Source organism: Macaca mulatta, chromosome X, assembly GCF_049350105.2.
Source record: "Macaca mulatta isolate MMU2019108-1 chromosome X, T2T-MMU8v2.0, whole genome shotgun sequence".
NCBI lineage: Eukaryota > Metazoa > Chordata > Mammalia > Primates > Cercopithecidae > Macaca > Macaca mulatta.
This window is the reverse complement of record NC_133426.1, coordinates 64,143,412-64,165,654: the sequence shown is the minus strand read 5'-3', so window position 1 is coordinate 64,165,654 and position 22,243 is coordinate 64,143,412.

Genomic DNA, 22,243 nt, shown 5'->3' with positions numbered 1-22,243 from the left:
AGAGATCCAGGAAATACAGATGTAACTCTGTGAGATGAATTCACAGAACACTAAGAAGTTTCTCAGAAATGTTCTTTCCAGATTTCATCTGAGGATATTTCCTTTTTCACCATAGCCCTCTATGGGCTTCCAAATATCACTTTGCCAATTCCACAAGAACTGTCTTAGCGAAAGTCTTCTTGAGGGGAAAGCTGTAACTCTGTGAGATGATTTCACAGAACACAAAGAAGTTTCTCAGAAAGCTTCTTTCTCTTTGTTATCGGAGGATATTTCCTTTGGCCCTATAGTCTCCAAAGGGATCCGAAATATCTGTTCTCAGATTCCACAGAAATAAGGCTAGCAAAGAGATCCACTAAATACAGAAATAACTCTGTGAGATGAATTAACAGAACACTAAGCAGTTTCTCAGAAAGTTTCTTTCCAGATTTCATCTGAGGATATTTCCTTTTTCACCATAGCCCTCTAGGGGCTTCCAAATATCACTTTGCCAATTCCACAAGAACTGTCTTAGCGAAAGGCTTCTTGAGAAGAAAGCTGTAACTCTGTAAGATGATTTCACAGAACACAAAGTAGTGTCTCAGCAAGCTTCTTTCTCTTTGTTATCGGGGGATATTTCCTTTGGCCCTAGAGTCTTCAAAGGGATCTGAAATATCTGTTCTCACATTCCACAGAAATAAGGCTAGCAAAGAGATCCACGAAATAAAGATGTTACTCTGTGAGCGGAAGTCACACATCACAGAGCAGCTTCTCAGAAAGCTTCTTTCCAGATTTCATCTGAGGATATTTCCTTTTTCACCATAGCCCTCTACGGGCTTCCAAATATCACTTTGCCAATTCCACAAGAACTGTCTTAGCAAAAGGCTTCTTGAGGGGAAAGGTGTAACTCTGTGACATGATTTCACAGAACACAAAGAAGTTTCTCAGAAAGCTTCTTTCTCTTTGTTATCGGAGGATATTTCCTTTGGCCCTATAGTCTTCAAAGGGATCCGAAATATCTGTTCTCAGATTCCACAGAAATAAGGCTAGCAAAGAGATCCATGAAATATAGATGTAACTCTGTGAGATGAATTAAGAGAACACTAAGCAGTTTCTCAGAAAGCTTCTTTCCAGATTTCATCTGAGGATATTTCCTTTTTCACCATAGCCCTCTATGGGCTTCCATATATCACTTTGCCAATTCCACAAGAACTGTCTTAGCGAAAGGCTTCATGAGGGGAGATTTGTAACTCTGTGAGATGATTTCACAGAAAACAAAGAAGGCTCTCAGAAAGCTTCTTTCTCTTTGTTATCGGAGGATATTTCCTTTGGCCCTATAGTCTTCAAAGGGATCCGAAATATCTGTTTTCAGATTCCACAGAAATAAGGCTAGCAAAGATATCCACGACACAAAGATGTAACTCTGTGAGTGGAAGTCACACATCACAGAGCAGTTTCTCAGAAAGCTTCTTTCCAGATTTCATCTGAGGATATTTCCTTTTTCACCATAGCCCTCTAGGGGCTTCCAAATATCACTTTGCCAATTCCACAAGAACTGTCTTAGCGAAAGCCTTTTTGAGGGGAGAGCTGTAACTCTGTGAGATGATTTCACAGAATACAAAGAAGTTTCTCAGAAAGCTTCTTTCTCTTTGTTATCATAGGATATTTCCTTTTGCCCTGTAGTCTTCAAAGGATCCGAAATATCTGCTCTCTGATTTCACAGAAATAAAACTAGCAAAGAGATCCAGGAAATACAGATGTAACTCTGTGAGATGAATTCACAGAACACTAAGAAGTTTCTCAGAAATGTTCTTTCCAGATTTCATCTGAGGATATTTCCTTTTTCACCATAGCCCTCTATGGGCTTCCAAATATCACTTTGCCAATTCCACAAGAACTGTCTTAGCGAAAGTCTTCTTGAGGGGAAAGCTGTAACTCTGTGAGATGATTTCACAGAACACAAAGAAGTTTCTCAGAAAGCTTCTTTCTCTTTGTTATCGGAGGATATTTCCTTTGGCCCTATAGTCTCCAAAGGGATCCGAAATATCTGTTCTCAGATTCCACAGAAATAAGGCTAGCAAAGAGATCAACTAAATACAGAAATAACTCTGTGAGATGAATTAACAGAACACTAAGCAGTTTCTCAGAAAGTTTCTTTCCAGATTTCATCTGAGGATATTTCCTTTTTCACCATAGCCCTCTAGGGGCTTCCAAATATCACTTTGCCAATTCCACAAGAACTGTCTTAGCGAAAGGCTTCTTGAGAAGAAAGCTGTAACTCTGTAAGATGATTTCACAGAACACAAAGTAGTGTCTCAGCAAGCTTCTTTCTCTTTGTTATCGGAGGATATTTCCTTTGGCCCTAGAGTCTTCAAAGGGATCTGAAATATCTGTTCTCACATTCCACAGAAATAAGGCTAGCAAAGAGATCCACGAAATAAAGATGTTACTCTGTGAGCGGAAGTCACACATCACAGAGCAGCTTCTCAGAAAGCTTCTTTCCAGATTTCATCTGAGGATATTTCCTTTTTCACCATAGCCCTCTAGGGGCTTCCAAATATCACTTTGCCAATTCCACAAGAACTGTCTTAGCGAAAGGATTCTTGAGGGGAAAGCCGTAACTGTGTGAGATGATTTCACAGAACACAAAGAAGTTTCTCAGAAAGCTTCTTTCTCTTTGTTATCGGAGGATATTTCCTTTGGCCCTGGCGTCCTCAAAGGGATCCGAAATGTCTGTTCCCAGATTCCACAGAAATAAGGCTAGCAAAGAGATCCACGAAATACAGATGTAACTCTGTGAGTGGAAGTGACACATCACAGAGCAGTTTCTCAGAAAGCTTCTTTTCAGATTTCATCTGAGGATATTTCCTTTTTCACCATAGCCCTCTATGGGCTTCCAAATATCACTTTGCCAATTCCACAAGAACTGTCTTAGCGAAAGGCTTCTTGAGGGGAAAGCTGTAACTCTGTGAGATGATTTCACAGAATACAAAGAAGTTTCTCAGAAAGCTTCTTTGTCTTTGTTATCGGAGGATATTTCCTTTGGTCCTACAGTCTTCGAAGGGATCCGAAATATCTGTTCTCAGATACCACAGAAATAAGGCTAGCAAAGAGATCCACGAAATACAGATGTAACTCTGTGAGTGGAAGTCACACATCACAGAGCAGTTTCTCAGAAAGCTTCTTTCCAGATTTCATCTGAGGATATTTCCTTTTTCACCATAGCCCTCCATGGGCTTCCAAATATCCCTTTGCCAATTCCACAAGAACTGTCTTAGCGAAAGGCTTCTTGAGGGGAAAGCTGTAACTCTGTAGGATGATTTCACAGAACACAAAGAAGTTTCTCAGAAAGCGTCTTTCTCTTTGTTATCGGAGGATATTTCCTTTGGCCCTATAGTCTACAAAGGGATCCGAAATATCAGTTCTCAGATTCCACAGAAATAAGGCTAGCAAAGAGATCCACTAAATACAGAAATAACTCTGTGAGATGAATTAACAGAACACTAAGCAGTTTCTCAGAAAGTTTCTTTCCAGATTTCATCTGAGGATATTTCCTTTTTCACCATAGCCCTCTAGGGGCTTCCAAATATCACTTTGCCAATTCCACAAGAACTGTCTTAGCGAAAGGCTTCTTGAGAAGAAAGCTGTAACTCTGTAAGATGATTTCACAGAACACAAAGTAGTGTCTCAGCAAGCTTCTTTCTCTTTGTTATCGGGGGATATTTCCTTTGGCCCTAGAGTCTTCAAAGGGATCTGAAATATCTGTTCTCACATTCCACAGAAATAAGGCTAGCAAAGAGATCCACGAAATAAAGATGTTACTCTGTGAGCGGAAGTCACACATCACAGAGCAGCTTCTCAGAAAGCTTCTTTCCAGATTTCATCTGAGGATATTTCCTTTTTCACCATAGCCCTCTAGGGGCTTCCAAATATCACTTTGCCAATTCCACAAGAACTGTCTTAGCGAAAGGATTCTTGAGGGGAAAGCCGTAACTGTGTGAGATGATTTCACAGAACACAAAGAAGTTTCTCAGAAAGCTTCTTTCTCTTTGTTATCGGAGGATATTTCCTTTGGCCCTGGCGTCCTCAAAGGGATCCGAAATGTCTGTTCCCAGATTCCACAGAAATAAGGCTAGCAAAGAGATCCACGAAATACAGATGTAACTCTGTGAGTGGAAGTGACACATCACAGAGCAGTTTCTCAGAAAGCTTCTTTTCAGATTTCATCTGAGGATATTTCCTTTTTCACCATAGCCCTCTATGGGCTTCCAAATATCACTTTGCCAATTCCACAAGAACTGTCTTAGCGAAAGGCTTCTTGAGGGGAAAGCTGTAACTCTGTGAGATGATTTCACAGATTACAAAGAAGTTTCTCAGAAAGCTTCTTTGTCTTTGTTATCGGAGGATATTTCCTTTGGTCCTACAGTCTTCGAAGGGATCCGAAATATCTGTTCTCAGATACCACAGAAATAAGGCTAGCAAAGAGATCCACGAAATACAGATGTAACTCTGTGAGTGGAAGTCACACATCACAGAGCAGTTTCTCAGAAAGCTTCTTTCCAGATTTCATCTGAGGATATTTCCTTTTTCACCATAGCCCTCCATGGGCTTCCAAATATCCCTTTGCCAATTCCACAAGAACTGTCTTAGCGAAAGGCTTCTTGAGGGGAAAGCTGTAACTCTGTAGGATGATTTCACAGAACACAAAGAAGTTTCTCAGAAAGCGTCTTTCTCTTTGTTATCGGAGGATATTTCCTTTGGCCCTATAGTCTACAAAGGGATCCGAAATATCTGTTCTCAGATTCCACAGAAATAAGGCTAGCAAAGAGATCCACGAAATACAGATGTAACTCTGTGAGATGAATTAATAGAACACTAAGCAGTTTCTCAGAAAACTTCTTTCCAGATTTCATCTGAGGATATTTCCTTTTTCACCGTAGACTTCTATGGGCTTCCAAGTAAAATTTTGCCCATTCCACAAGAACTGTCTTAGCGAAAGGCTTCTTGAGGGGAAAGCTGTAACTCTGTGAGATGATTTCACAGAACACAAAGAAGTTTCTAAGAAAGCTTCTTTCTCTTTGTTGTCGGAGGATATTTCCTTTGGCCCTATAGTCTTCAAAGGGATCCGAAATATCTGTTCTCACATTCCACAGAAATAAGGCTAGCAAAGAGATCCACGAAATACAGATGTAACTCTGTGAGTGGAAGTCACACATCACAGAGCAGATTCTCAGAAAGCTTCTTTCCAGATTTCATCTGAGGATATTTCCTTTTTCACCATAGCCCTCTATGGGCTTCCAAATATCACTTTGCCAATTCCACAAGAACTGTCTTAGCGGAAGGCTTCTTGAGGGGAAAGCTGTACCTCTGTGAGATGATTTCACAGAACACAAAGAAGTTTCTCAGAAAGCTTCTTTCTCTTTGTTATCGGAGGATATTTACTTTGGCCCTATAGTCTTCAAAGGGATCAGAAATATCTGTTCTCAGATTCCACAGAAATAAGGCTAGCAAAGAGATCCACGAAATACAGATGTAACTCTGTAAGTGTAAGTCACACATCACAGAGCAGCTTCTCAGAAAGCTTCTTTCCAGATTTCATCTGAGGATATTTCCTTTTTCACCATAGCCCTCTATGGGCTTCCAAATATCACTTTGCCAATTCCACAAGAAGTGTCTTAGCGAAAGGCTTCTTGAGGGGAAAGCTGTAACTCTGTGAGATGATTTCAGAGAACACAAAGAAGTTTCTCTACAAGCTTCCTTCTCTTTTTTATCGGGGGATATTTCCTTTGGCCCTATAGTCTTCAAAGGGATCGGAAATATCTGTTCTCACATTCCACAGAAATAAGGCTAGCAAAGAGATCCACGAAATACAGATGTAACTCTGTGAGCGGAAGTCACACATCACAGAGCAGCTTCTCAGAAAGCTTCTTTCCAGATTTCATCTGAGGATATGTCCTTTTTCACCATAGCCCTCTATGGCTTCCAAATATCACTTTGCCAATTCCACAAGAACTGTCTTAGCGAAAGGCTTCTTGAGGGGAAAGCTGTAACTCTGTGAGATGATTTCACAGAACACAAAGAAGTTTCTCAGAAAGCTTCTTTCTCTTTGTTATCGGAGGATATTTCCTTTGGCCCTATAGTCTACAAAGGGATCCGAAGTATCTGTTCTCAGATTCCACAGAAATAAGGCTAGCAAAGAGATTCACGAAATACAGACGTAACTCTGTAAGTGGAAGTCACACATCACAGAGCAGTTTCTCAGAAACCTTCTTTCCAGATTTCATCTGAGGATATTTCCTTTTTCACCATAGCCCTCTATGTTTTTCCTAATATCACCTTGCCAATTCCACAAGAACTGTCTTAGCGAAAGGCTTTTCGAGTTGAAGGCTGTAACTCTGTGAGATGATTTCACAGAACACAAAGAAGTTTCTCAGAAAGCTTCTTTCTCTTTGTTATCGGAGGATATTTCCTTTGGCCCTATAGTCTTCAAAGGTATCCGAAATATCTCTTCTCCGATTCCACAGAAATAAGGCTAGCAAAGAGATCCAAGAAATACAGATGTAACTCTGAGAGTGGAAGTCACACATCTCAGAGCAGCTTCTCAGAAAGCTTCTTTCCAGATTTCATCTGAGGATATTTCCTTTTTCACCATAGCCCTCTAGGGGCTTCCAAATATCACTTTGCCAATTCCACAAGAACTGTCTTAGCGAAAGGCTTCTTGAGGGGAAAGCTGTAACTCTGTGAGATGATTTCACAGAACACAAAGAAGTTTCTCAACAAGCTTCCTTCTCTTTTTTATCGGGGGATAGTTCCTTTGGCCCTATAGTCTTCAAAGGGATCGGAATTATCTGTTCTCAGATTCCACAGTAATAAGGCTAGCAAACAGATCCACGAACTACAGATGTAACTTTGTGAGCGGAAGTCACACATCACAGAGCAGCTTCTCAGAAAGCTTCTTTCCAGATTTCATCTGAGGAAATTTCCTTTTTCACCATAGCCCTCTATGGGCTTCCAAATATCACTTTGCCAATTCCACAAGAACTGTCTTAGCGAAAGGCTTCTTGAGGGGAAAGCTGTAACTCTGTGACATGATTTCACAGAACACAAAGAAGTTTCTCAGGAATCTTCTTTCTCTTTGTTATCAGAGAATATACGCTTTGGCCCTATAGTCTTCAAAGGGATCCGAAATATCTGTTCTCAGATTCCACAGAAATAAGGCTAGCAAAGAGATCCACGAAATACAGATGTAACTCTCTGAGTGGAAGTCACACATCACAGAGCAGTTTCTCAGAAAGCTTCTTTCCAGTTTTAATCTGAGGATATTTCCTTTTTCACCGTAGCCCTCTATGGGCTTCCAAATATCACTTTGCCAATTCCACAAGAACTGTCTTAGCGAAAGGCTTCTTGAGGGGAAAGCTGTAACTCTGTGAGATGATTTCACAGAACACAAAGAAGTTTCTCAGAAAGCTTCTTTCTCTTTGTTATCGGAGGATATTTCCTTTGGCCCTAGAGTCTTCAAAGGGATCCGAAATATCTGTTCCCAGATTCCACAGAAATAAGGCTAGCAAAGAGATCCACGAAATACAGATGTAACTCTGTGAGTGGAGGTCAGACAGCGCAGAGCAGCTTCTCAGAAAGCTTCTTTCCAGATTTCATCTGAGGATATTTCCTTTTTTCACCTTAGCCCTCTATGGGCTTCCAAATATCACTTTGCCAATTCCACAAGAACTGTCTTAGCGAAAGGCTTCTTGAGGGGAAAGCTGTAACTCTGTGAGATGATTTCACTGGACACAAAGAAGTTTCTCAGCAAGCTTCTTTCTCTTTGTTTTCGGGGGATATTTCCTTTGGCCCTATAGTCTTCAAAGGGATCTGAAATATCTGTACTCAGATTCCACAGAAATAAGGCTAGCAAAGAGATCCACGAAATACAGATGTAACTCTGTGAGCGGAAGTCACACATCACAGAGTAGCTTCTCAGAAAGCTTCTTTCCAGATTTCATCTGAGGATATTTCCTTTTTCACCCTAGCATTCTAAGGGCTTGCAAGTATCACCTTGCCAATTCCACAAGAACTGTCTTAGCGAAAGGCTTCTTGAGGGGAAAGCTGAGACTCTGTGAGATGATTTCACACAACACAAAGAAGTTTCTCAGAAAGCTTCTTTCTCTTTGTTATCGGAGGATATTTCCTTTGGCCCTGTAGTCTTCAAAGGGATCCGAAATATCTGTTCTCAGATTCCACAGAAATAAGGTAAGCAAAGAGATCCACGAAATACAGATGTAACTCTGTGAGTGGAAGTCACACATCACAGAGCAGTTTCTCAGAACGCTTCTTTCCAGATTTCGTCTGAGGATATTTCCTTTTTCACCGTAGCCCTCTATGGGCATCCATATATCCCTTTGCCCATTCCACAAGAACTGTCTTAGCGATAGGCTTCTTGAGGGGAAAGCTGTAACTCTGTGAGATGATTTCACAGAACACAAAGAAGTTTCTCAGAAAGCTTCTTTCTCTTTGTTGTCGGAGGATATTTCCTTTGGCCCTATAGTCTTCATAGGGATCCCAAATATCTGTTCTCAGATTCCATAGAAATAAGGCTAGCTAAGAGATCCACGAAATACAGATGTAACTCTGTGAGTGGAAGTCACACATCACAGACCAGCTTCTCAGAAAGCTTCTTTCCAGTTTTAATCTGAGGATATTTCCTTTTTCACCGTAGCCCTCTATGGGCTTCCAAATATCACTTTGCCAATTCCACAAGAATGTCTTAGCGAAAGGCTTCTTGAGGGGAAAGCTGTAACTCTGTGAGATGATTTCACAGAACACAAAGAAGTTTCTCAGAAAGCTTCTTTCTCTTTGTTATCGGAGGATATTTCCTTTGGCCCTAGAGTCTTCAAAGGGATCCGAAATATCTGTTCCCAGATTCCACAGAAATAAGGCTAGCAAAGAGATCCACGAAATACAGATGTAACTCTGTGAGTGGAGGTCAGACAGCACAGAGCAGATTCTCAGAAAGCTTCTTTCCAGATTTCATCTGAGGATATTTCCTTTTTTCACCATAGCCCTCTATGGGCTTCCAAATATCACTTTGCCAATTCCACAAGAACTGTCTTAGCGAAAGGCTTCTTTAGGGAAAGCTGTAACTCTGTGAGATGATTTCACAGAACACAAAGAAGTTTCTCAGAAAGCTTCTTTCTCTTTGTTTTCGGGGGATATTTCCTTTGACCCAATAGTCTTCAAAGGGATCTGAAATATCTGTACTCAGATTCCACAGAAATAAGGCTAGCAAAGAGATCCACGAAATACAGATGTAACTCTGTGAGTGGAAGTCACACATCACAGAGCAGTTTCTCTGAAAGCTTCTTTCCAGATTTCATCTGAGGATATTTCCTTTTTCAACACAGCCCTCTATGGGCTTCCAAATATCACTTTGCCAATTCCACAAGAACTGTCTTAGCGAAAGGCTTCTTGAGAGGAAAGCTGTAACTCTGTGAGATGATTTCACAGAACACAAAGAAGTTTCTCAGAAAGCTTCTTTCTCTTTGTTATCGGAGGATATTTCCTTTGGCCCTATAGTCTTCAAAGGGATCCGAAATATCTGTTCTCAGATTCCACAGAAATAAGGCTCGCAAAGAGATCCATGAAATATAGATGTAACTCTGTTAGATGAATTAAGAGAACACTAAGCAGTTTCTCAGAAAGCTTCTTTCCAGATTTCATCTGAGGATATTTCCTTTTTCACCATAGCCCTCTATGGGCTTCCATATATCACTTTGCCCATTCCACAAGAACTGTCTTAGCGAAAGGCTTCTTGAGGGGAAAGCTGTAACTCTGTGAGATGATTTCACAGAACACAAAGAAGTTTCTCAGAAAGCTTCTTTCTCTTTGTTGTCGGAGGATATTTCCTTTGGCCCTATAGTCTTCAAAGGGATCCGAAATATCTGTTCTCAGATGCCATAGAAATAAGGCTTGCTAAGAGATCCACGAAATACAGATGTAACTCTGTGAGTGGAAGACACACATCACAGAGCAGTTTCTCAGAAAGCTTCTTTCCAGATTTCATCTGAGGATATTTCCTTTTTCACCATAGCGCTCAAGGGGCTTCCAAATATCACTTTGCTAATTCCACAAGAACTGTCTTAGGGAAAGGCTTCTTGAGGGGAAAGCTGTAACTCTGTGAGATGATTTCATAGAACACAAAGAAGTATCTCAGCAAGCTTCTTTCTCTTTTTTATCGGGGGATATTTCTTTTGGCCCTATAGTCTTCAAAGGGATCTGAAATATCTGTTCTCAGATTCCACAGAAATATGGCTAGCAAAGAGATCCACGAAATACATGTGAAACACTGTGAGCGGAAGTTACACATGACAGAGCAGTTTCTCAGAAAGCTTCTTTCCAGTATTCATCTGAGGATATTTCTTTTTTCACCATAGCCCTCTATGGGCTTCCAAATATCACTTTGCCAATTCCACAAGAACTGTCTTAGCGAAAGGCTTCTTGAGGGGAAAGCTGTAACTCTGTGAGATGATTTCACAGAACACAAAGAAGTTTCTTAGAAAGCTTCTTTCTCTTTGTTATCGGAGGATATTTCCTTTGGCCCTAGCGTCTTCAAAGGGATCCGAAATATCTGTTCCCAGATTCCACAGAAATAAGGCTAGCAAAGAGATCCACGAAATTCAGATGTAACTCTGTGAGTGGAGGTCAGACAGCACAGAGCAGTTTCTCAGAAAGCTTCTTTCCAGATTTCATCTGAGGATATTTCCTTTTTCACCATAGCCCTCTATGGGCTTCCAAATATCACTTTGCCAATTCCACAAGAACTGTCTTAGCGAAAGGCTTCTTGAGGGGAAAGCTGTAACTCTGTGAGATGACTTCACAGAACACTAAGAAGTTTCTCAGCAAGCTTCTTTCTCTTTGTTATCGGAGGATAATTCCTTTGGCCCTATAGTCTTCAAAGGGATCCGAAATATCTGTTCTGAGATTCCACAGAAATAAGGCTAGCAAAGAGATCCACGAAATATAGATGTAACTCTGTGAGATGAATTAACAGAACACTAAGCAGTTTCTCAGAAAGCTTCTTTCCAGATTTCATCTGAAGATATTTCCTTTTTCACCGTAGCCCTCTATGGGCATCCATATATCCCTTTGCCCATTCCACAAGAACTGTCTTAGCGATAGGCTTCTTGAGGGGAAAGCTGTAACTCTGTGAGATGATTTCACAGAACACAAAGAAGTTTCTAAGAAAGCTTCTTTCTCTTTGTTGTCGGAGGATATTTCCTTTGGCCCTATAGTCTTCAAAGGGATCCCAAATATCTGTTCTCAGTTTCCATAGAAATAAGGCTAGCTAAGAGATCCACGAAATACAGATGTAACCCTGTGAGTGGAAGTCACACATCACAGACCAGCTTCTCAGAAAGCTTCTTTCCAGTTTTCTTCTGAGGATATTTCCTTTTTCACCATAGCCCTCTATGGGCTTCCAAATATCACATTGCCAATTCCACAAGAACTGTCTTAGCGAAAGGCTTCTTGAGGGGAAAGCTGTAACTCTGTGAGATGATTTCACAGAACACAAAGAAGTTTCTCAGAAAGCTTCTTTCTCTTTGTTATCGGAGGATATTTCCTTTGGCCCTAGAGTCTTCAAAGGGATCCGAAATATCTGTTCCCAGATTCCACAGAAATAAGGCTAGCAAAGAGATCCACGAAATACAGATGTAACTCTGTGAGTGGAGGTCAGACAGCACAGAGCAGTTTCTCAGAAAGCTTCTTTCCAGATTTCATCTGAGGATATTTCCTTTTTTCACCATAGCCCTCTATGGGCTTCCAAATATCACTTTGCCAATTCCACAAGAACTGTCTTAGCGAAAGGCTTCTTTAGGGGAAAGCTGTAACTCTGTGAGATGATTTCACAGGACACAAAGAAGTTTCTCAGCAAGCTTCTTTCTCTTTGTTTTCGGGGGATATTTCCTTTGGCCCTATAGTCTTCAAAGGGATCTGAAATATCTGTACTCAGATTCCACAGAAATAAGGCTAGCAAAGAGATCCACGAAATACAGATGTAACTCTGTGAGCGGAAGTCACACATCACAGAGTAGCTTCTCAGAAAGCTTCTTTCCAGATTTCATCTGAGGATATTTACTTTTTCACCCTAGCATTCTAAGGGCTTGCAAGTATCACCTTGCCAATTCGACAAGAACTGTCTTAGCGAAAGGCTTCTTGAGGGGAAAGCTGCAACTCTGTGAGATGATTTCACACAACACAAAGAAGTTTCTCAGAAAGCTTCTTTCTCTTTGTTATCGGAGGATATTTCCTTTGGCCCTGTAGTCTTCAAAGGGATCCGAAATATCTGTTCTCAGATTCCACAGAAATAAGGCTAGCAAAGAGTTCCACGAAATACACATGTAACTCTGTGAGTGGAAGTCACACATCACAGAGCAGTTTCTCACAAAGCTTCTTTCCAGATTTCATCTGAGAATACTTCCTTTTTCACCTTAGCCCTCGATGGGCTTCCAAATATCACTTTGCCAATTCCACAAGAACTGTCTTAGCGAAAGGCTTCATGAGACGAAAGCTGTAACTCTGTGAGATGATTTCACAGAACACAAAGAAGTTTCTCAGAAAGCTTCTTTCTCTTTGTTATCAGAGGATATTTCCTTTGGCCCTATAGTCTTCAAAGGGATCCGAAATATCTGTTCTCAGATTCCATAGAAATAAGGCTAGCAAAGAGATCCACGAAATATAGATGTAACTCTGTGAGATGAATTAACAGAACACTAAGCAGTTTCTCAGAAAGCTTCTTTCCAGATTTCATCGGAGGATATTCCCTTTTTCACCATAGCCCTCTATGGGCTTCCAAATATCACTTTGCCAATTCCACAAGAACTGTCTTAGCGAAAGGCTTCTTGAGGGGAAAGCTGTAACTCTGTGAGATGATTTCACAGAAAACAAAGAATTTTCTCAGAAAGCTTCTTTCTCTTTGTTGTCGGAGGATATTTCCTTTGGCCCTATAGTCTTCAAAGGGATCCGAAATATCTGTTCTCAGATTCCATAGAAATAAGGCTTGCTAAGAGATCCACGAAATACAGATGTAACTCTGTGAGTGGAAGTCACACATCAAAGAGCAGTTTCTCAGAAAGCTTCTTTCCAGATTTCATCTGAGGATATTTCCTTTTCCACCATAGCGCTCAAGGGGCTTCCAAATATCACTTTGCTATTCCACAAGAACTGTCTTAGGGAAAGGCTTCTTGAGGGGAAAGCTGTAAATCTGTGAGATGATTTCATAGAACACAAAGAAGTATCTCAGTAAGCTTCTTTCTCTTTTTTATCGGGGGATATTTCTTTTGGCCCTATAGTCTTCAAAGGGATCTGAAATATCTGTTTTCAGATTCCACAGAAATATGGCTAGCAAAGAGATCCACGAAATACAGATGTAACTCTGTGAGTGGAAATAACACATCACAGAGCAGTTTCTCAGTAAGATTCTTTCCAGATTTCATCTGAGGAAGGTTCCTTTTTCAACACAGCCCTCTATGGGCTTCCAAATATCACTTTGCCAATTCCACAAGAACTGTCTTAGCGAAAGGCTTCATGAGGGGAGATTTGTAACTCTGTGAGATGATTTCACAGAAAACAAAGAAGGCTCTCAGAAAGCTTCTTTCTCTTTGTTATCGGAGGATATTTCCTTTGGCCCTATAGTCTTCAAAGGGATCCGAAATATCTGTTTTCAGATTCCACAGAAATAAGGCTAGCAAAGATATCCACGACACAAAGATGTAACTCTGTGAGTGGAAGTCACACATCACAGAGCAGTTTCTCAGAAAGCTTCTTTCCAGATTTCATCTGAGGATATTTCCTTTTTCACCATAGCCCTCTAGGGGCTTCCAAATATCACTTTGCCAATTCCACAAGAACTGTCTTAGCGAAAGCCTTTTTGAGGGGAGAGCTGTAACTCTGTGAGATGATTTCACAGAATACAAAGAAGTTTCTCAGAAAGCTTCTTTCTCTTTGTTATCATAGGATATTTCCTTTGGCCCTGTAGTCTTCAAAGGATCCGAAGTATCTGCTCTCTGATTTCACAGAAATAAAACTAGCAAAGAGATCCAGGAAATACAGATGTAACTCTGTGAGATGAATTCACAGAACACTAAGAAGTTTCTCAGAAATGTTCTTTCCAGATTTCATCTGAGGATATTTCCTTTTTCACCATAGCCCTCTATGGGCTTCCAAATATCACTTTGCCAATTCCACAAGAACTGTCTTAGCGAAAGTCTTCTTGAGGGGAAAGCTGTAACTCTGTGAGATGATTTCACAGAACACAAAGAAGTTTCTCAGAAAGCTTCTTTCTCTTTGTTATCGGAGGATATTTCCTTTGGCCCTATAGTCTCCAAAGGGATCCGAAATATCTGTTCTCAGATTCCACAGAAATAAGGCTAGCAAAGAGATCCACTAAATACAGAAATAACTCTGTGAGATGAATTAACAGAACACTAAGCAGTTTCTCAGAAAGTTTCTTTCCAGATTTCATCTGAGGATATTTCCTTTTTCACCATAGCCCTCTAGGGGCTTCCAAATATCACTTTGCCAATTCCACAAGAACTGTCTTAGCGAAAGGCTTCTTGAGAAGAAAGCTGTAACTCTGTAAGATGATTTCACAGAACACAAAGTAGTGTCTCAGCAAGCTTCTTTCTCTTTGTTATCGGGGGATATTTCCTTTGGCCCTAGAGTCTTCAAAGGGATCTGAAATATCTGTTCTCACATTCCACAGAAATAAGGCTAGCAAAGAGATCCACGAAATAAAGATGTTACTCTGTGAGCGGAAGTCACACATCACAGAGCAGCTTCTCAGAAAGCTTCTTTCCAGATTTCATCTGAGGATATTTCCTTTTTCACCATAGCCCTCTACGGGCTTCCAAATATCACTTTGCCAATTCCACAAGAACTGTCTTAGCAAAAGGCTTCTTGAGGGGAAAGGTGTAACTCTGTGACATGATTTCACAGAACACAAAGAAGTTTCTCAGAAAGCTTCTTTCTCTTTGTTATCGGAGGATATTTCCTTTGGCCCTATAGTCTTCAAAGGGATCCGAAATATCTGTTCTCAGATTCCACAGAAATAAGGCTAGCAAAGAGATCCATGAAATATAGATGTAACTCTGTGAGATGAATTAAGAGAACACTAAGCAGTTTCTCAGAAAGCTTCTTTCCAGATTTCATCTGAGGATATTTCCTTTTTCACCATAGCCCTCTATGGGCTTCCATATATCACTTTGCCCATTCCACAAGAACTGTCTTAGCGAAAGGCTTCTTGAGGGGAAAGCTGTAACTCTGTGAGATGATTTCACAGAACACAAAGAAGTTTCTCAGAAAGCTTCTTTCTCTTTGTTGTCGGAGGATATTTCCTTTGGCCCTATAGTCTTCAAAGGGATCCGAAATATCTGTTCTCAGATGCCATAGAAATAAGGCTTGCTAAGAGATCCACGAAATACAGATGTAACTCTGTGAGTGGAAATCACACATCACAGAGCAGTTTCTCAGAAAGCTTCTTTCCAGATTTCATCTGAGGATATTTCCTTTTTCACCATAGCGCTCAAGGGGCTTCCAAATATCACTTTGCTAATTCCACAAGAACTGTCTTAGGGAAAGGCTTCTTGAGGGGAAAGCTGTAACTCTGTGAGATGATTTCATAGAACACAAAGAAGGATCTCAGCAAGCTTCTTTCTCTTTGTTGTCGGAGGATATTTCCTTTGGCCCTATAGTCTTCAAAGGGATCCGAAATATCTGTTCTCAGATTCCATAGAAATAAGGCTTTCTAAGAGATCCACGAAATATAGATGTAACTCTGTGAGTGGAAGTCACACATCACAGAGCAGTTTCTCAGAAAGCTTCTTTCCAGATTTCATCTGAGGATATTTCCTTTTCCACCATAGCGCTCAAGGGGCTTCCAAATATCACTTTGCTAATTCCACAAGAACTGTCTTAGGGAAAGGCTTCTTGAGGGGAAAGCTGTAACTCTGTGAGATGATTTCATAGAACACAAAGAAGTATCTCAGTAAGCTTCTTTCTCTTTTTTATCGGGGGATATTTCTTTTGGCCCTATAGTCTTCAAAGGGATCTGAAATATCTGTTTTCAGATTCCACAGAAATATGGCTAGCAAAGAGATCCACGAAATACAGATGTAACTCTGTGAGTGGAAATAACACATCACAGAGCAGTTTCTCAGTAAGATTCTTTCCAGATTTCATCTGAGGAAGGTTCCTTTTTCAACACAGCCCTCTATGGGCTTCCAAATATCACTTTGCCAATTCCACAAGAACTGTCTTAGCGAAAGGCTTCATGAGGGGAGATTTGTAACTCTGTGAGATGATTTCACAGAAAACAAAGAAGGCTCTCAGAAAGCTTCTTTCTCTTTGTTATCGGAGGATATTTCCTTTGGCACTATAGTGTTCAAAGGAATCCGAAATATCTGTTCTCAGATTCCACAGAAATAAGGCTAGCAAAGTGATCCACGAAATACAGATGTAACTCTGTGAGATGAATTAACAGAACACTAAGCAGTTTCTCAGAAAGCTTTTTTCCAGATTTCATCTGAGGATATTTCCTTTTTCACCATAGCCCTCTATGGGCTTCCTAATATCACTTTGCCAATTCCACAAGAACTGTCTTAGCGAAAGGCTTCTTGAGGGGAAAGCTGTAACTCTGTGAGATGATTTCACAGAACACAAAGAAGTTTCTCAGAAAGCTTCTTTCTCTTTGTTATCGGAGGATATGTCCTTTGGCCCTATAGTCTTCAAAGGGATCCGAAATATCTGTTCTCAGATTCCACAGAAATAAGGCTAGCAAAGAGATCCACGAAATACAAATGTAACTCTGTGAGTGGAGGTCAGACAGCACAGAGCAGTTTCTCAGAAAGCTTCTTTCCAGATTTCATCTGAGGATATTTCCTTTTTCACCATAGCCCTCTATGGGCTTCCAAATATCACTTTGCCAATTCCACAAGAACTGTCTTAGCAAAAGGCTTCTTGAGGGGAAAGCTTTAACTCTGTGACATGATTTCACAGAACACAAAGAAGTTTCTCAGAAAGCTTCTTTCTCTTTTTTATCGGAGAATATATCCTTTGGCCCTATAGTCTTCAAAGGGATCCGAAATATCTGTTCTCAGATTCCACAGAAATAAGGCTAGCAAACAGATCCACGAAATACAGGTGTAACACTGTAAGTGGAAGTCAAACATCACAGAGCGGCTTCTCAGAAAGCTTCTGTCCAGATTTCATCTGAGGATATTTCCTGTTTCACCATAGCCCTCTATGGGCTTCCAAATATCACTTTGCCAAATCCACAAGAACAGTCTTAGCGAAAGGCTTCTTCAAGGGAAAGCTGTAACTCAGTGAGATGATTTCACAGAACACACAGAAGTTTCTCAGAAAGCTTCTTTCTCTTTGTTATCGGAGGATATTTCCTTTGGCCCTATAGTCTTCAAAGGGATCCGAAATATCTGTTCTCAGATTCCACAGAAATAAGGCTAGCAAAGATATCCACGACACACAGATGTAACTCTGTGAGTGGAAGTCACACATCACAGAGCAGTTTCTCAGAAAGCTTCTTTCCAGATTTCATCTGAGGATATTTCCTTTTTCACCATAGCCCTCTAGGGGCTTCCAAATATCACTTTGCCAATTCCACAAGAACTGTCTTAGCGAAAGCCTTTTTGAGGGGAAAGCTGTAACTCTGTGAGATGATTTCACAGAATACAAAGAAGTTTCTCAGAAAGCTTCTTTCTCTTTGTTATCATAGGATATTTCCTTTGGCCCTGTAGTCTTCAAAGGGATCCGAAATATCTGCTCTCTGATTTCACAGAAATAAAACTAGCAAAGAGATCCAGGAAATACAGATGTAACTCTGTGAGATGAATTCACAGAACACTAAGAAGTTTCTCAGAAATGTTCTTTCCAGATTTCATCTGAGGATATTTCCTTTTTCACCATAGCCCTCTATGGGCTTCCAAATATCACTTTGCCAATTCCACAAGAACTGTCTTAGCGAAAGGCTTCTTGAGGGGAAAGCTGTAACTCTGTGAGATGATTTCAAAGAACACAAAGACGTTTCTCAGAAAGCTTCTTTCTCTTTGTTATCGGAGGATATTTCCTTTGGCCCTATAGTCTTCAAAGGGATCCGAAATATCTGCTCTCTGATTTCACATAAATAAGGTTAGAAAAGAGATACACGAAATACAGATGTAACTCTGTGAGATGAATTCACAGAACACTAAGAAGTTTCCTAGAAAGCTTCTTTCCAGATTTCATTTGAGGATATTTCCTTTTTCACCATAGCCCTCTATGGGCTTCTAAATATCACTTTGCCAATTCCACAAGAACTGTCTTAGCGAAAGGCTTCTTGAGGGGAAAGCTGAAATTCGGTGAGATGATTTCACAGAACACAAAGAAGTTTCTCAGAAAGCTTCTTTCTCTTTGTTATCGGAGGATATTTCCTTTGGCCCTATAGTCTTCAAAGGGATCCGAAATAACTGTTCTCAGATTCCACAGAAATAAGGCTAGCAAAGAGATCCATGAAATACAGATGTAACTCTGTGAGTGGAAGTTACACATCACAGAGCAGTTTCACAGAAAGCTTCTTTCCAGATTTCATCTGAGGACATTTCCTTTTTCACAATAGCCCTCTAGGGGCTTCCAAATATCACTTTGCCAATTCCACAAGAACTGTCTTAGAGAAAGGCTTCTTGAGGGGAAAGCTGTAACTCTGTGAGATGATTTCACAGAACACAAAGAAGTTTCTCAGAAAGCTTCTTTCTCTTTGTTATCGGGGGATATTTCCTTTGGCCCTATAGTCTTCAAAGGGATCCGAAATATCTGTTCTCAGATTCCACAGAAATAATGCTAGCAAAGAGATCCACGAAATACAGATGTAACTCTGTGAGTGGAAGTCACACATCACAGAGCAGTTTCTCAGAAACTTCTTGCCAGATTTCAACTGAGGATATTTCCTTTTTCAACACAGCCCTCTAAGGGCTTCCAAATATCACTTTGCCAATTCCACAAGAACTGTCTTAGCGAAAGACTTCTTGAGGGGAAAGCTGTAACTCTGTGAGATGATTTCACAGAAAACAAAGAAGTTTCTCAGAAAGCTTCTTTCTCTTTGTTATCGGAGGATATTTCCTTTGGCCCTATAGTCTTCAAAGGGATCCGAAATATCTGTTCTCAGATTCCACAGAAATAAGGCTAGCAAAGAGATCCATGAAATACAAATGTAACTCTGTGAAATGAATTAACAGAACACTAAGCAGTTTCTCAGAAAGCTTCTTTCCACATTTCATCTGAGGATATTTCCTTTTTCACCATAGCCCTCTATGGGCTTCCAAATATCACTTTGCCAATCCCAAAAGAACTGTCTTAGCGAAAGGCTTCTTGAGGGGAAAGCTGGATCTCTGTGAGATGATTTCAAAGGACACAAAGAAGTTTCTCAGAAAGCTTCTTTCTCTTTGTTATCGGAGGATATTTCCTTTGGCCCTATAGTCTTCAAAGGGATCCGAAATATCTGCTGTCAGATTTCACAGAAATAAGGCTGGCAAAGAGATCCACGAAATACAGATGTAACTCTGTGAGTGGAAGTCTCACATCACAGAGCAGTTTCTCAGAAAGCTTCTTTCATGATTTCATTTGAGGATATTTCCTTTATTACCATAGCCCTCTATGGGCTTCCAAGTATCACTTTGCCAATTCCACAAGAACTGTCTTAGAGAAAGGCTTCTTCAGGGGAAAGCTGTAACTCTGTGAGATGATTTCACAAAACACAAAGAAGTTTCTCAGAATGCTTCTTTCTCTTTGTTATCGGAGGATATTTCCTTTGGCCCTATAGTCTTCAAAGGGATCCGAAATATCTGTTCTCAGATTCCACTGAAATAAGGCTAGCAAAGAGATCCACGAAATACAGATGTAACTCTGTGAGTGGAAATCTCACATCACAGAGCAGTTTCTCAGTAAGCTTCTTTCCAGATTTCATCTGATGAAGTTTCCTTTTTCACCATAGCCCTCTAGGGGCTTCCAAATATCACTTTGCCAATTCCACAAGAACTGTCTTAGCGAAAGGCTTCTTGAGGGGAATGCTGTAACTCTGTGAGATGATTTCACAGAACACAAAGAAGTTTCTCAGCAAGCTTCTTTCTCTTTGTTATCGGGTTATATTTCCTTTGGCCCTAGAGTCTTCAAAGGGATCTGAAATATCTGTTCTCACATTCCACAGAAATAAGGCTAGCAAAGAGATCCACGAAATAAAGATGTTACTCTGTGAGCGGAAGTCACACATCACAGAGCAGCTTCTCAGAAAGCTTCTTTCCAGATTTCATCTGAGGATATTTCCTTTTTCACCATAGCCCTCTACGGGCTTCCAAATATCACTTTGCCAATTCCACAAGAACTGTCTTAGCAAAAGGCTTCTTGAGAGGAAAGCTGTAACTCTGTGACATGATTTCACAGAACACAAAGAAGTTTCTCAGAAAGCTTCTTTCTCTTTGTTATAGGAGGATATTTCCTTTGGCCCTATAGTCTTCAAAGGGATCCGAAATATGTGTTCTCAGATTCCACAGAAATAAGGCTAGCAAACAGATCAACGAAATACAGATGTAACTCTGTGAGTGGAAGTCATACATCACAGAGCAGCTTCTCAGATAGCTTCTTTCCAGATTTCATCTGAGGATATTTCCTGTTTCACCATAGCCCTCTATGGGCTTCCAAATATCACTTTGCCAATTCCACAAAAACTGTCTTAGCGAAAGGCTTCTTGAGGGGAAAGCTGTAACTCTGTGAGATGATTTCACAGAACACAAAGAAGTTTCTCAGAAAGCTTCTTTCTCTTTCTTATCGGAGGATATTCCCTTTGGCCCTATATTCTTCAAAGGGATCCGAAATATCTGTTCTCAGATTCCACAGAAATATAGCTAGCAAAGAGATCCACGAAATACAGATGTAACTCAGTGAGTGGAGGTCAGACAGCACAGAGTAGTTTCTCAGAATGCTTCTTTCCAGATTTCATCTGAGGATATTTTCTTTTTCACCATAGCCCTCTAAGGGCTTCCAAATATCACTTTGCCAATTCCACAAGAACTGTCTTTGCGAAAGGATTCTTGAGGGGAAAGCTGTAACTCTGTGAGATTATTTCACAGAACACAAAGAAGTTTCTCAGAGAGCTTCTTTCTCTTTGTTGTCGGAGGATATTTCCTTTGGCCCTATAGTCTTCAAAGGGATCCGAAATATCTGTTCTCAGATTCCAGAGAAATAAGGCTACCAAAGAGATCCACGAAACACAGATGTAACTCTGTGAGATGAATTAACAGAACACTAAGCAGTTTCTCAGAAAGCTTCTTTCCAGATTTCATCTGAGGATATTTCCTGTTTCACCATACCCCTCTATGGGCTTCCAAATATCACTTTGTCAATTCCACAAGAAATATCTTAGCGAAAGGCTTCTTGAGGGGAAAGCTGTAACTCTTTGAGATGATTTCACAGAACACAAAGAAGTTTCTCAGAAAGCTTCTTTCTCTTTGTTATAGGAGGATATTTCCTTTGGCCCTATAGTCTTCAAAGGGATCCGAAATATCTGTTCTCAGATTCCACAGAAATAAGACTAGCAAAGAGATCCAGGAAATAGAGATGTAACTCTGTGAGTGGAAGTCACACAGAACAGAGCAGTTTCTCAGAAAGCTTCTTTCCAGATTTCATCTGAGGATATTTCCTTTATCACCGTAGCCCTCTATGGGCTTCCAAATATCATTTTCCAATTCCACAAGAACTGTCTTAGCGAAAGGATTCTTGAGGGGAAAGCTGTAACTCTGTGAGATGATTTCACAGAACACAAAGAAGTTTCTCAGAAAGCTTCTTTCTCTTTGTTGTCGGAGGATATTTCCTTTGGCCCTATAGTCTTCAAAGGGATCCGAAATATCTGTTCTCAGATTCCATAGAAATAAGGCTTGCTAAGAGATCCACGAAATACAGATGTAACTCTGTGAGTGGAAGTCACACATCACAGAGCAGTTTCTCAGAAAGCTTCTTTCCAGATTTCATCTGAGGATATTTCCTTTTCCACCATAGCGCTCAAGGGGCTTCCAAATATCACTTTGCTAATTCCACAAGAACTGTCTTAGGGAAAGGCTTCTTGAGGGGAAAGCTGTAACTCTGTGAGATGATTTCATAGAACACAAAGAAGTATCTCAGTAAGCTTCTTTCTCTTTTTTATCGGGAGATATTTCTTTTGGCCCTATAGTCTTCAAAG